Genomic DNA, 13,387 nt, shown 5'->3' on the forward strand with positions numbered 1-13,387 from the left:
TTATTTTATTTTATTTTATATTTTATTTTATATTTTATTTTATTTTATTTTATTTTATTTTATTTTATTTTATTTTATTTTATTTTATTTTATTTCATTTTATTTTATTTCATTTCACTTTATCGTGATGACACATTTGTGTTAAGGATTTAAAGTTTACCAGGGAAGTCGCTTTGGAGAGGGTCCATGGGAATGGACTTTCCATCACCTACAGCACATGGGAGTTGCTATGAAGATGACATTGCCTGTCCAAGGAACCAGCTTATCTTGACACACCACAATTAGGGCAAATGAGTAATTATTAGGTAACAATTGCTTGTTAGGCAACTAAGGCAAATTTACAAATTGCCGTTTGTAAATGAGTAACGAGGAGAAATGACTCCTGTTCTGCTGGGATTTCAGGTGAATTTGTGCAGGCGTGATGTCAATAATGTGGATGGGTTCTGGCTAAGGGCTGCCTTTGGACACCAGCCCAATGCTTCTGGTGGCACCTGGCTGCAAGATCCCTGCTTTGCTGCTCGCTTGACTAGCGGGGGAACCGGCAGGTCTCCAAGGAGCTATCAACATACTCCAGTGCATCCAAGACGTCTACATTTTCTGAAAAACACAGTTATTCAAAGCTCCTCATAATGCAAGGCAGGGGTCGGCAGGGGGGTTAAGGCACAGATGTTAATTCCTGAAATGTTTTGCCTCTTACCCGAATTGCTAATAACTTCATGTTATTCACCACATGCTGAGCACTGGCTGGAGAAAAGCGACTCGGTGGCCAGCAAGACATAGGCAGCCCTATGGTTTTAATGGTTTAATGGTATGGAGGGCTTGTGTAGCCAGGCTATTGATCTTCAACGGGAGAGGAAGAAATATCCAAGAAGCTGGAATATGGAGATAGATATGGAATATTGGCCCATAATGCTCTCCCTGGTGCTACGAAGCCAGTCCCTTAGCTTTTCCTTTGGATCACAGTCATTGCCTGTGCAACCCATGGTCTTTTCATGCAGCATCTTGCAGAGCTCTGCCTACCCAAGCTACATTTTCTGATTGTGGCCCAGTGAACTTCTACCTAACCAAGCATGCCAAAGGGAAAAAAATACATAGCAAATGTTTTTTTATACATATATAGCCCTGATTTCCCTGTGGGAAGCTGCCTGCGGATCATTACTTTAAGAAGTTCGTTGTACTTACCTGGGCTGTAACTTATGCTTGTAAGGCTCACAGAAAATGCACTGCCCTCCCTCGAAAATATGTGTTTGCATTTGATTCATTCAGTGACATTAACAACAACTCTTACAGCAAAAATGCGATGGGGGAAAAAAATAGAAGATTCATCTTCCCAACATACTTTCTTTTTCCACTCGGATATATAAATTGGGTCAACAATGAAAGAATAAAGGTGTGAAAGTGCAAAACAATGAAATTACTTGTAAAGCTGCATGGGCAGGACCTGGGAGGAAAGAGCTCCTCTCTCCTTTGCTACGTGACAAAGCAGAAGCTGCTTCGTATTATAATGCAGATAGAGGGAAGGACACATGCGTTTTATTCCCCCTGGGATCCCTGCTTAGCCTTTGTGGTCACCTTCTTGCCGGCCACTTGCATCCCATTTTCCAGAATCCCTTTTTTTGCTCTTCCTGCAAAGCAGCCTGTGACAAAGCAGAACACGGGTCCAATGTTTAGGACATCTCCTAGTCTCACTGTGTTTGCTCAAAAACTAAAGGCAGAGCTTTTAAAATGTTGCTCTTAGCGGATATTATTTACAGTTGGTCTGACAAAATGAATCCAAAGCATAAATCAAACACTGGAGCACAAATCTTGTTAGTTGCCATGTTAGTAAATCAGCTCACCTAAATAATCCTGAGCTTTTGACAACGATGCAGCCTTCTGGATTGAAAATTCAGCTCCCGCGTGCGAGGCAAGCCTGATCTGCTGACATTTCGGACGATTGAGATCCTATTGCTGATGGTTTGGTTTATACTCCACTATAAACTATTTTGAGTAATACTGAGCTGAATACAAACAGCTGATGTTCAGGTCTGGAGTCAAACAGTCTGCCTCCACTGACAGAGTAGGTTAGGGGAAAGTGCCTAATTTGAGCATGTTTTCCAACCCAAAATAACAAGCAAACACAGGAATGCAGGGAGACTCAGCACATACAAAGAATGTTCCTGGGAACAGATTTTTTTTTTCCTTAAGTTTTCCACTGTGGAAGGAGAATCTGAAGTTTTCACTCTGCACCTCCAAGCTTATTCCCAGAATGAAAACTTTGCGCGAGAGAAATGTGATTTCCACCCTTTTACTAAGGGTCTGGTATTGTTTGGCAATAAATTGTGTTCTATGCAGCTTAAATTACCGGCCCTCTCAGATCTGACAGCCCTTAATTACTCAAGACATGATCTACTAAAACCTACATCTGGAAACGATGTCACTTTTTGCTTTTGGCACTGGAAAATCTGACTTAATGTTAAACACATACTCCTAGATGCAAAGCTTTGAGAGAAATTAGTAGAGCTGAGCCCCCCGCTCCTCCACTTTAACAGATTACATTTAAAAATAAATTGCACATGTCTTTTATTTAGTAGTTACAATATTTCACCACATTTCAGTGTTCTGTGTTCTCTCCATTTATCCACTGGCTGATTTTGTTTCTTTCACAAATCTGAAGCTTGCTCTCGTGCGACGTGTGTGTGTACAGCTCTACCATACGGAGCAGTATGCTCTGGGATGCAGACCCTACTTTGTCGCTGCTGGACGGTCGAGTCAACTGCTAGATGAGCGAGATGTCTCTTCATCTTCTCAAAGCCTTGTCAAGTTTTATTCTTCAAGTGGTCTTGGGGAAGGAAAAACAGGGATTTCTGTCACTGTTCATTTTGCACGTAGCTGGTGATGTTGGCAGCCTTTGGCTATAACGTACAGTGAGTTGACTTCAGCAAACCTAAGTTACTCGTTAAGCCAATAATTAATATGTGGTATGGATAAAGCCAAATGTATTGTATGGAGAAAGCCAGCTCAATGATGTTCATAGCATGTGGAATGAATTTTTCCAGATCATTTGCATTGATACCAATTTGAGCTCAATGGTGTTCCTAGCATGTGGAATAAAGTATTCGAAAGTATTTGCATTCCAGGTCATTTTTTTACTAAAATGATAGATGGAGGATATATATTCCTGGCATATTCACCAATGGCATGGCTGGCAGAACTGGAAACAACAGAAGATGCCTTCAAACCCTGCTTAGACTCGTAAACGAGCCTAAAAAGCTTATCAAAATACTTTTGCCTCACCATAATTAGACTGGCATTTTATAGCAGCTCATTATAGTAAATCATCCGTTGCTTTGATTACAATCAATATATATGGAATAAGGTGGAGTCTGTTCAAAAAGGATACCATTACGGACACACTAGGGCGTGCTTGAGGGCAACTACCACCGGCCATCCTGATTAGACCATCTACTGATACTGAGAGATTCAGGCCTAATTGGTCAATAGTATCTGGCCATACGAGTGCTGCTGGCATGGAAATGGAAAACAGACAGCAGATAAATGAGAACTAGCAAAGCCTGGCACTGGGGTGGTCTGTCCAGCTTGCTGAAACCCAGTGGGCTTTGCCTTCTGACCCAGCTTGGAAGAGTATTGCAGAAAGAGAAGGGAAGCAGCTCTTTTTTTATTGTAGCAGCAGGAGTTTGCCTTTGTCTTGCTGTAATGTGGAGTGCCACATCCCTTACCAAGTTCTTGCTGGAATTCCTTTTAGTTTAGGTTTTCAATAGTTAAACAGGAGCAGCAGGACATAGAGCTTTTCTCAGAATCCTCCTTATGGAGAGCCAGTGTTTCTGAAAACGGCCTGTACATCCTTTGAGTTTCTTGTAGCACTGCAAGGAGGGAAGGGTTTGTTGGGAGGAGGAATATGAGTCTTGAAAAACATGAGCATTCATAAGGCCTTTCTAGCATGATGATAAATGTCTTACTTGTAATGTAACTGCTCTTTCCCCTCCAATACTCCCTTTTCCAGGGAGAGATCCTCCACCTGCCCTAAGTCAAGGTTGGTGGGGTGGGATGTAGCTCTGAGGTCCATCTTCAGCCACTGTGAGGTCCATCAGAAGAGGCACTGCAGAGAAGAGCTAACAGCTCCTCTGCAGCACTGCAGAGACGTGGGGTGGTGCAGAGCAACCCGAGAAAGCCGATCCAGCTCCGAAGGGGCCCCAGGGCTATACAAATTGTGCCGGCTCGTCCCCACTCCCCTGGCAGTGCCCCAGCCTTGGAAGGTGCAAGCATACCTTAAAAATGACCTCACTTCCATCTGCAGGTGAGCTCTGCGCTGTATTTCTTGGAGGTGCTGTGCAGCAGGTCCACGTGGACGCGTTTTAACCCCCTGGGCTCCCACATCAAGCATTGTTGCTCAGTGCTCAATGGCCTGGGAAGTTGCTCTTTTTCTTCTCGGAGTTTATTCATCCAGTTCTGCATTGCATGTAAACCCCACCAAGGCTAAAGCAGAAGGGACAGCAGTCACACAGCAGGACGCGGCTAAGCAATAAAGATGTGTGCAGCAATTAAAGCAATTATATTAAAAAGCGGCAGTTTCTACCCTCAGTGAATGGGAGTAAGCAGAGCAGGTATGTTATTTGTAATGCTCAAGACCTACTTCATACGAATTCATGTAGACAGTTTTGCTAACAGCAAAGACAAAGGAGGTCAGAAGCTAGACCTAGAGAAAATAATGAGATTGGATTTAAAACCACAAGATTTCTCTTATATATATATATTTATATAAATGTAAAATTTGGGTTTCTACTTATTTTCCTTCAGGGTGTGCTTGGTTCACGTTTTTCAAATTTGATTTCGTAGATGTATTTTAAGCAAAAGCTATGATCTTAATATAAAACCATGTGTTGCCAGGACTGGATTTTAAAGTGAAATCCCACATATTGTAACGTGTAAAAAACTGGCACCAGTGTGTCGGAGGCAATATATGATCCCAGTTCCTCTGGGCAAAACCTTCTCATTGCACCGTTTAGATACAAGTCAACTGGTGTTCTCATTCCCCAGGAAAATGCTAGACCCAGGTATTTCACTGGCAATTAATACATTTGAGTAAGGAGATGGAGACGGAAAATGTCCATGTTTCTCCAATTAACTCTGGCTGTGTTATCTTTGAGCTACTGTTTTATGAACTTCTTTATAAACAGCATGATTCTCAGCAAGATCCATTTCCTTCACAGCCTTTATTGTCCTCTTCTGGATCTTGGGGAAATGCTGACGTCGAACCTGTGACTTTGCTCTTGTTTCCACAGCAACAACCTGATGTCATCCTCTGACTTCACTGCAGACTCCAGCAGAAAGTGGGGTTGAGCCATGAGAACATTTATTAAAGGCCAGGTGTCTGAAATAACATCAGAGAGGCGGCTGAGACAAAAATAGGGCTTAATTTGGACGTAAAACTTCTATTTCTTTCCTGTTTTTTTCTGGTGGGTTTTTTTTTTTTTTAAGGGAAAGAAAAAAAAAAAGAGTTAAATCTGCATTTCATTAATCAAACACTCGCTGCAAGTTTCCAAACCAGCAGATAGCAAAATCAACTAATGACTTCATTGGAAAACATCTGATAACCTTTTGGTGAAGGGCTGTATTTTCCTGGTTACTCCTGTGGTCGCATCTTAAATACAGGGCGCCAAATTAGTATTTGTATAGTCCCTATAGTATTTCTATAGTCCCCCATTTTAACTAGCTTCACTGAAAATATTGCAAATATCTATAAATCATTTGCTTTCTTTTTTCTTCTGCTATCCTTTAGCACCAAGTCCTGGAGGCATCCAAAGTTTTGCAAGGAAGCCACTGAGAGGCCTGGCTCTGTAGGCTCGCCCTGCCTTTCAGAGCCTACCGTGTTCCCCCATCAAGACGACTACTTTATATGACTGTAAAAGCTTTTATTTGTCTTCACAGCTTGTGCAGTCTTGCTTTCATTTTCTCTGGTGTTTTTTCTTTCTAGGGCTGTATCTTGTATTCCCTGATCAACGCAAGGTTAGTGTTTCATCTGCAAGGTTAGTGTCTCCGTGTGCACTTCTCTTTTTATCATTCCCCGCATTTTCCTGATCATCCACATTTGTTGTTTACAGCTCTCAGTAAAAGTTTATTCCTGAATGTGTTTTGCGCACTGGGCTCTCAGAAAGTTACCGCTCATTACTCAGTTCTATGCTCTGCGAGAGTCAATTTTTAGCGGTACAAATTTTTCCAACAAATTTTTAACGGCTGAATTGGACTTTCCATCTGTGGGATTCTCCTGCTCTTCACTGCTGGCAAGCCCAAGCGCATATGTGAAATCCTCCTGAAGTTAAGGAAGTGTTTGATCCCACTGGTGTCCAATCTGCACAGCGAGAGCCTGACTCCCCCTTGCTCATAGCTCCGAATCCCCCTTGAATTAAGTGGTTGTGCACATGGAAATGAGCAAAATATGGTCCCGATTAAACAGAGACAGCAGAACGCTGTTTCCTGTCCTCCTGCCAGCCCTTCTGTCCCAGCGAACAGCATTCATGCTTAAAACTGCCGGAGGCATCTGGAAGTCCAGAGATCATTCTGGGGCTAATTACTGCTGTGGATGGACAGGACTCCCCCCATGCGAATTGATAGATTTCAACTTGAATTATGTAAGATGATCCACAGGGCGTGCTGGCTGTTACACATGGTCACTTGAGCTTAAACTGAGAAAGAGAAGAGGCGACATTTGGCTGGGGACTGCGGGCTCCGGGATTTGTCGTGGATGGGTTGTAGGTGACCACGGGGTGGATCATCACTGAGGCCAGGCAAGTATTGTCTGGGGTCTTCAGATTGTCTTCTTTATTTAGGCACATCTGTAAAACTGGGAATTGTTTGGGAAGCCCATCCTGTGATTAAGATGAGATGTGGAGCTGAGTCTTCTCCTTTAAAAGTTGGGTGGAGAACCCAGCCAAATTGGGTGAGCCACTGGAACAGAACCCAAGATGCTGTTTTCCAATGGTCTTTCCTCGTGGCAAAGCTACAGGCATCATAAATAAATGGTAAAGCATTTAGGCATCATAACTACAACTGCCTGGTGTCCTGAGTTTTTCCTGGAGAAGAGGAGGGGAAACAGGCAGAAAAAAAAATCACTGCCCATGCATCTACTGGATTTCACACTTGGTATCCACACTTACAGAAAGCAATTGTACTGAAGTAGGGAAATGCTGAAGATCACAGCATTTAATGATTGTGATCAGTTTAGAGGTTAAAGAAGTCTTAATTGCAGATTGCCCTTTTGCCCAGCCCATTAAAGTGAGCCGCTCTTCCTCATGTCCCCTTTTTGGCTGGAAAAAAAGAAAAAAAAACACACACAGCCATATAAATTGTAACCCTGGAGGCCCTCAGATATTAAATCCTCTTGTTATTGGCTTATTAATTGTAAGCCACATATCATTAGTGGCTTGCTGCTAAGACTCTTAGCCTCTTGGCTCTGAAGCAATAGGGGAACTTTTGCCATGTAGGTCACTGCAGGTGTATGAGCTTTCAGGAGGCCATTTATTTCAACCTTTCGATGGATTTCTCATGCAAAACCACTGATTTCCTGCTTGTTCCCACCACAATGCAAACCTTGTTCTCTCTCTTCTTCAGGAGCAAAACACTTCAGTTACAAAGAGACTTCTGAAGGAAAAGTCATGATGGGCTCACCCAGAACGTGGTAGGGCATACAAGTAACCTTTCTGCATCAAACTATTCCCCCATTATGACAGCTTATTAACACAGAAGTGCCAAACACAAGCTGGAAAGATGCTCAGGATGTTTAAGAATGGTCCCTCCAACATATAGCCATAGGCACATGCAAGTCATACGTAGATTCTGTGCAAACAATCTGGCCCAGCAAGGGGAATGTTTTTTCGATTAGAATGGGCTCAAAGTTTAGCTTCTGGGCAGTTCAGTTCTGATTTACTCTGAATCTACAGACAAATTGATCTGTGAATAGCCATTGCTTTCAAAGAGGGATTTGATTTGAGAAATTATGGCCTAGATTCATCATGCTGATGACAGATAGATATTCGTACTTTGGGTTTTATTAATAGCATGTCCTTTGCTTGTTAACATTCAAAGAAGATCAATCACAAGGTGCTCTATTGCTATTGAGTTTCTCTGGAAAAAGGACACCATATGTGGAGACAGGAGTACAGTTCAGCACGTACCCAGCTCACCCAAACACTGCCTTTGCTAGCAGGGAATAAATGGAAAAGGGCCCGAGTTTCAACCCTTAGAGGAATTTGGTTGATCTGCTGGAAAACACCACATGGGCAGAGGTGTCGTACTGCAAGATTTAATTTTTTTTTTTTTTTTTTTTTTTTTTGTAATGTCTTGATTAATTCCCACTCCCAAACGAGGAAAGAAAACCTAAAACTTCATGCAAAGCTGTGCAGGGAATATACATTTATCATGCGCTCCCAGTGACCAATCCTGTGTTCAGGTTACTGACTCCTGGTGCTTTTTCTCCAACTACAGACTTATCCAAACGAGCTCTCAGTTCTTGCAGGCCTCGAATCCTAGTCATTCTCTGGAAAAATCAGCTGCCACTTCTTCAAGCATGCATCATTTAACTCCTTGAACCTGTGCCATAGTGCTTTATGGGAAAGCCATAAAACATTTAAGTAACCCACGCTCTGCACTCTCTTTTCAACATTTTCTCACTCTGTGTCGTGGTTTTAAAGGTCTCATTCACTATTAAGTTAGCTGATTGGATAAGCCCCATGGAAGTCTGTCATGATAGAAAGGAGAAACAAACACTTTGGTGCTTCAACACACAACTACCCAGGATTTTTTAATTCTCTTCATTTTGGGTGAAATTCTCTATTATAAGAAGCCAGAGCTTTGCTTCGATGACCCAGCCAGTCCCGTTCTGGAGAGCTTGCAAAGAGCCAAAATGGTTATTTTTGCTGCATGCCAGCAGCTTCAGAACAGGGCTGCAGCTTGTTGGCTTCAACCTGCAGCCAAATCGGGAGAGCACAGAAGGCACAGGACACCGGGAGGATGGCACAACAAGTGCAGGAGCTCCACGAGTGTGTTGTCCTGGCTTTAGCATTAGCAAGTTTCCTAGCAACAGAAATGCTTCAGATAATCACAGCCCTCGTTTGGGAAGGCTGGAGTATTTAGCTGTCCGAAGGACACTTAAAATAGACTACATTTTTATTTATTTATTTATTTGGTGGGAGATGGAAAAGAAGAGGATGTGTCAAAGACTGGGCTAGTTTATCTGCATAAGGTCCTCCTGTTCGCCACCAGTTTCCCCTTTGGCCTTTGTGAGAAACAAAAAGCCAACATTTTTTTCTACCACACTATTTGTTTCGACTGAGGTCGGTGTTTTCTCCCTGCCCATTGATCCCAGCAGAACCAAATAATTGCTTTCCCTTGCTTTCCATGGGAATTGCATGCATAATTCTGAAGGCAAAGCTGGGACCGAGAAAATAACCCAGCACATGGGGAAAATGGGAGTTCACAATAGGTATTTTGTGCACGACAGGAAGCATAAAGGCATTCCTTAAGAGTTTCGCTGTATCTCAACATTTATACTGAAGTAAATGTTTTTGCATCATATACCCTTCACAAAGAGACTGGAGCTGCCTGAGCCAGTGCTTTGGGAAAAAAAAAAAAAAGGGGAAGTACAATTATTTTTCCAAAGACATTAGGCTGTCAATTCTAGAGCAGCCCTTATAGAAAATATAAATGCGTTTGAGCTCCATCAGAGAGTTGGCTTTGCTGAAAGCAAGTCCCAGGCTTCTTGGATAAGCTGCCTTGATGGGATTTTGTTGTGGGGAGGATGAAAGGCATGTGCAAATGAACGTCTGACTTTGTGAGCCTAACAGCAGCCGGTTCCCAGATCCGGTCCAAGAGTTACTTACGAGTTTAACAGAGGTCAGACTAAGTGTCCTACTTCTCCGCTGTGCCTTAAAACCTGTGAAGTCTTGTAATGGAGGTGGGGAACCCGTCTGACTTCTTTGGATGGGACATTTAAGCAGGGAGCTACCCAGGCTGAGGATCACGAGGACTCTTTGAGGGTCTCTTGGGGAGCAGGTCTCAGCAAGCAGGGACTGAGGCATATCTGCAGATCCTTGGCTCCAAGATCAACCTCCAGAGGGTGGGTTTGGAAGGAAACGTGGTTTTCTATCATCGTCATCACATGTGGAGCATGAGAAGTCACCGTCAGTGGGATCAATGGGATCATTGTCAAAGGCTGGAACGTGGCCTCTAGCGAGATAAATTGAACCAACTGCAAGGGAGTTTTCTGGAAAGAGTTCTGCACACCAGAAGTGATTGTCCATTAAGCAGGTTAATTTTTTAAAAAATTGAGTTTTTAACGAGTTTAGACGTACTACGTTTTGATAGGTAGCTTTCCTGTGCTGGAAAATACTAGTCAGTCCTTTCCAATGGTAAACCCTGATCATTTTACAAAGGCCAGGAAAAGCACAGAACATAATACTGGCAATTATTTTACAAAGGGCTGATTGAAAACACTAGGTCAGAGTTTTCAAAGGCCTCCAACACAAATGTAACTCTTTCCCCTTCGAAAAATCAGCAGTGAGGCTTTCTATTGAATTTGGTGGGGTAAGAGTTGGACCCATACTGACGGTTTTCAAAATCCCAGTGCAGGAATCTCTATTTTCTTTTCTCTACAGGAAGGAAAAACTAAAATAAAAATCCAACAGGACACCAGTTGCACTTCTATCTATTGAAAAGTTACTTTAATATTTTCTTTAATATAATAAGTATGCCCCTAGCAAGGGATATGTTTTAAACTAGGACTGCTGCCTAAATTTCAGTTTCACTAAAATTCCCCAAACTACTGTTTATGAAATGACATGCATTATATTTTAAATTGCTTTATTCTTCGCTTTACTTTTCACTAAACATTGTATGTATTATTCATACTTCTCTTCGTAAATGCATCTACGTAGCTGCATTGCATGTATTTATTATTGCATGGATTTCTTTACAGCGACTGGCCTCAGAAGGAGGTGAGACAAGTATATACCGCCTCATCAGTCTGATCTATATCTACCAGCCAAAAAAATGCCATAGGAAAGGCTTTCTTTGACTAGAGCCGTGTGCTTAAAGCCTATGGAGTGCTCAGGAAGGCACTGAAAATGCAGATTATTAGTGCTCGCTTAGGGACTTCCTCCTCATGTCAATCTCGCCAAACGCAGCTCTGTGGATGCGTTGCAGGGCTCGGGATGTGTCGAACATGACACTTTAGATTACTTCACAAGTTCGCACCTGGCTGTTGGCCAAATGATACCTTGGTTGAGCTGTTGGTGGAAAATACTCAATTAGACACACAAGCATCTGTACGGAACGTCTGCCGTGCATCACTATTAGGAAAAAATTGTAGGCTAAAAATATCTATATACCTTCCTAGAAGAAAAATAATTTCACACATGGGAACTTGGAGACGGTTGATTTGCCCTGTAATGAGGAAGGGCTGGGTTACCGCAGCAACCTGCCATGCAATACCGGCTTTAACAGTGCACACGAGCTCTGAAAGCTGCACTTTCAGGACAGGAGAAGTGACAAACCCCGCTGCCTTGCAGCAGACCAAGAGCGGGGCACTCAAGTCTGCTGCAGAGGGACCCTTTGCCCCCACGCCCGAGAGACGTCGAGGTGGAAAAAATCTCACCCTGCTCCTAATCCCTGCTACAAGGCTGAGTTTTTGCTAAAACGCACAGGGGTGGAGTGCTTCACCCTCCTTCCTGTAAACAGAGAAGCCTTTGGTAGTCTGCAAATGCTTTATCAAGCGTCTTCGGAATTCAAAATTATGTCAGCACGTGATTTATTCAGAAAGGCGAGGGAAAGCTGGTAATAGAAACACATGACTGCTTCCCTGCTAAATCACCGTGAGCTTTATGAACTTATTTTTTTTTATCACATTTATTATATGGGAACAAGTAGGCAGTGGAATCTCTTCTCATGTCTTATTTTGAAAGATAAAATGCTTCTTAATGGAAGTGAAGATTAGGTATAACAGCAACCTTCAAACATTACAAATCATAGGTCAGCTTTCCTTTGCCTCTCCAGATCCAAGATTGACTTAAAGATCACAGGAGATTATTTTTTAATACATATTACATTCTTGTTTGTTCCTCTATTTCAAGGAGTGAACCATCTACTGAAAGCTTCTCGGTAGAGACAAGGAGCTGCCTTATGTATCAGTAGCTTATACTGCAGACTCCCTCTTGTAGAGAAAAGTGGAAGAAAGGAAAGTGGAAAAGGAGGAAAGAAAAGGAAGAAAGAGGAAGGATGCTGATACTTCCAGGATGATAAATCCAATGGCTCCTCCGACATTTTTGCCATCACCCATCTCTAGCAGGAGTCAGGTTGCCACAGTCAGGCCTGGGCCTTCACAATGGGATCAGAAGGCCAAAGGTTAGCTGTTTCTTGCCAATGTGGTGCCAAAATTTTAGTAAGTTTACCCTTTCATGCATGCAAACCAACAAATAATAGCAAGAGGAACACTTGGTGTAATGGCAGAGGTTGCCTGGACAGGAGACAGGATGCTGTTGGTACCCAGTCGGAGCTGACCCTGCACTACTGTTGGGACCAAGATGGAAATTGTGGCTTTCCAATGGTCACACAGAGCAGTACAGGACAGTGGAAGTCTTATCTGTGCACTGACATAGCAGTCAAAACACTATTCTGTTCTACTTTTGGCCTGCCATGCATAGCATGTCTTTTTCCTCAGCTCCCTTAAATGTTTTGGGTGGACAACTTCAGAGACATCTGAGTGCATTTTAATTCCAGATTCTACCCCTGAACTGAAACATTTCCCTCAAAAGCTGGAAAGATCTTGGGTTGATTGAAAGGAGACATAACAAAGATACAAGATCCCTTAATTTGCAATACTAAAAGTGTCAAGTCTGATTTAACTTGTCTCCTTGACTACAAACAGGCCTCAGCAGTTTTTTTATTTTATTTTGTTTGGGTTTTTTTTTTTTTTTTTGACCGAATACCTTGATCTGAGTGGCCATACTCGCTGTCTTCATTCCCCAACCAGGGTGACTGGGGACAGAAGAAGCCAAAGCAGCAAGTGCTTAACAGTACCTTGAACTCACACTCCCATAGTTTCCACCCATAGCAAAACTTCCTAGCAGCTTTGCCAAAGTTTTGCAGGTCTGAGCAGCAAACGTGGATACACCTGGGAATATGCAAGTATAATATTAAGTGTCTGAATTGTAGATTATTGAAATAATTAACTCAACCAGCTACTTGGTGATCTACCTTGAATGATTAAATCTCTGGAGATGCATGCTGAATCAGATTTAAAATGACAGATATGCCTAATTATAATAATTGCAAGCAGAGCACATATGAAGCATTTTATCACAGACTTTTGTGAACTATTAAATGTCTGGGTTAAGTG

This window comes from Nothoprocta perdicaria, unplaced genomic scaffold (assembly GCF_003342845.1).
Source record: "Nothoprocta perdicaria isolate Ctin4 unplaced genomic scaffold, notPer1 scaffold_178, whole genome shotgun sequence".
Lineage (NCBI taxonomy): Eukaryota > Metazoa > Chordata > Aves > Tinamiformes > Tinamidae > Nothoprocta > Nothoprocta perdicaria.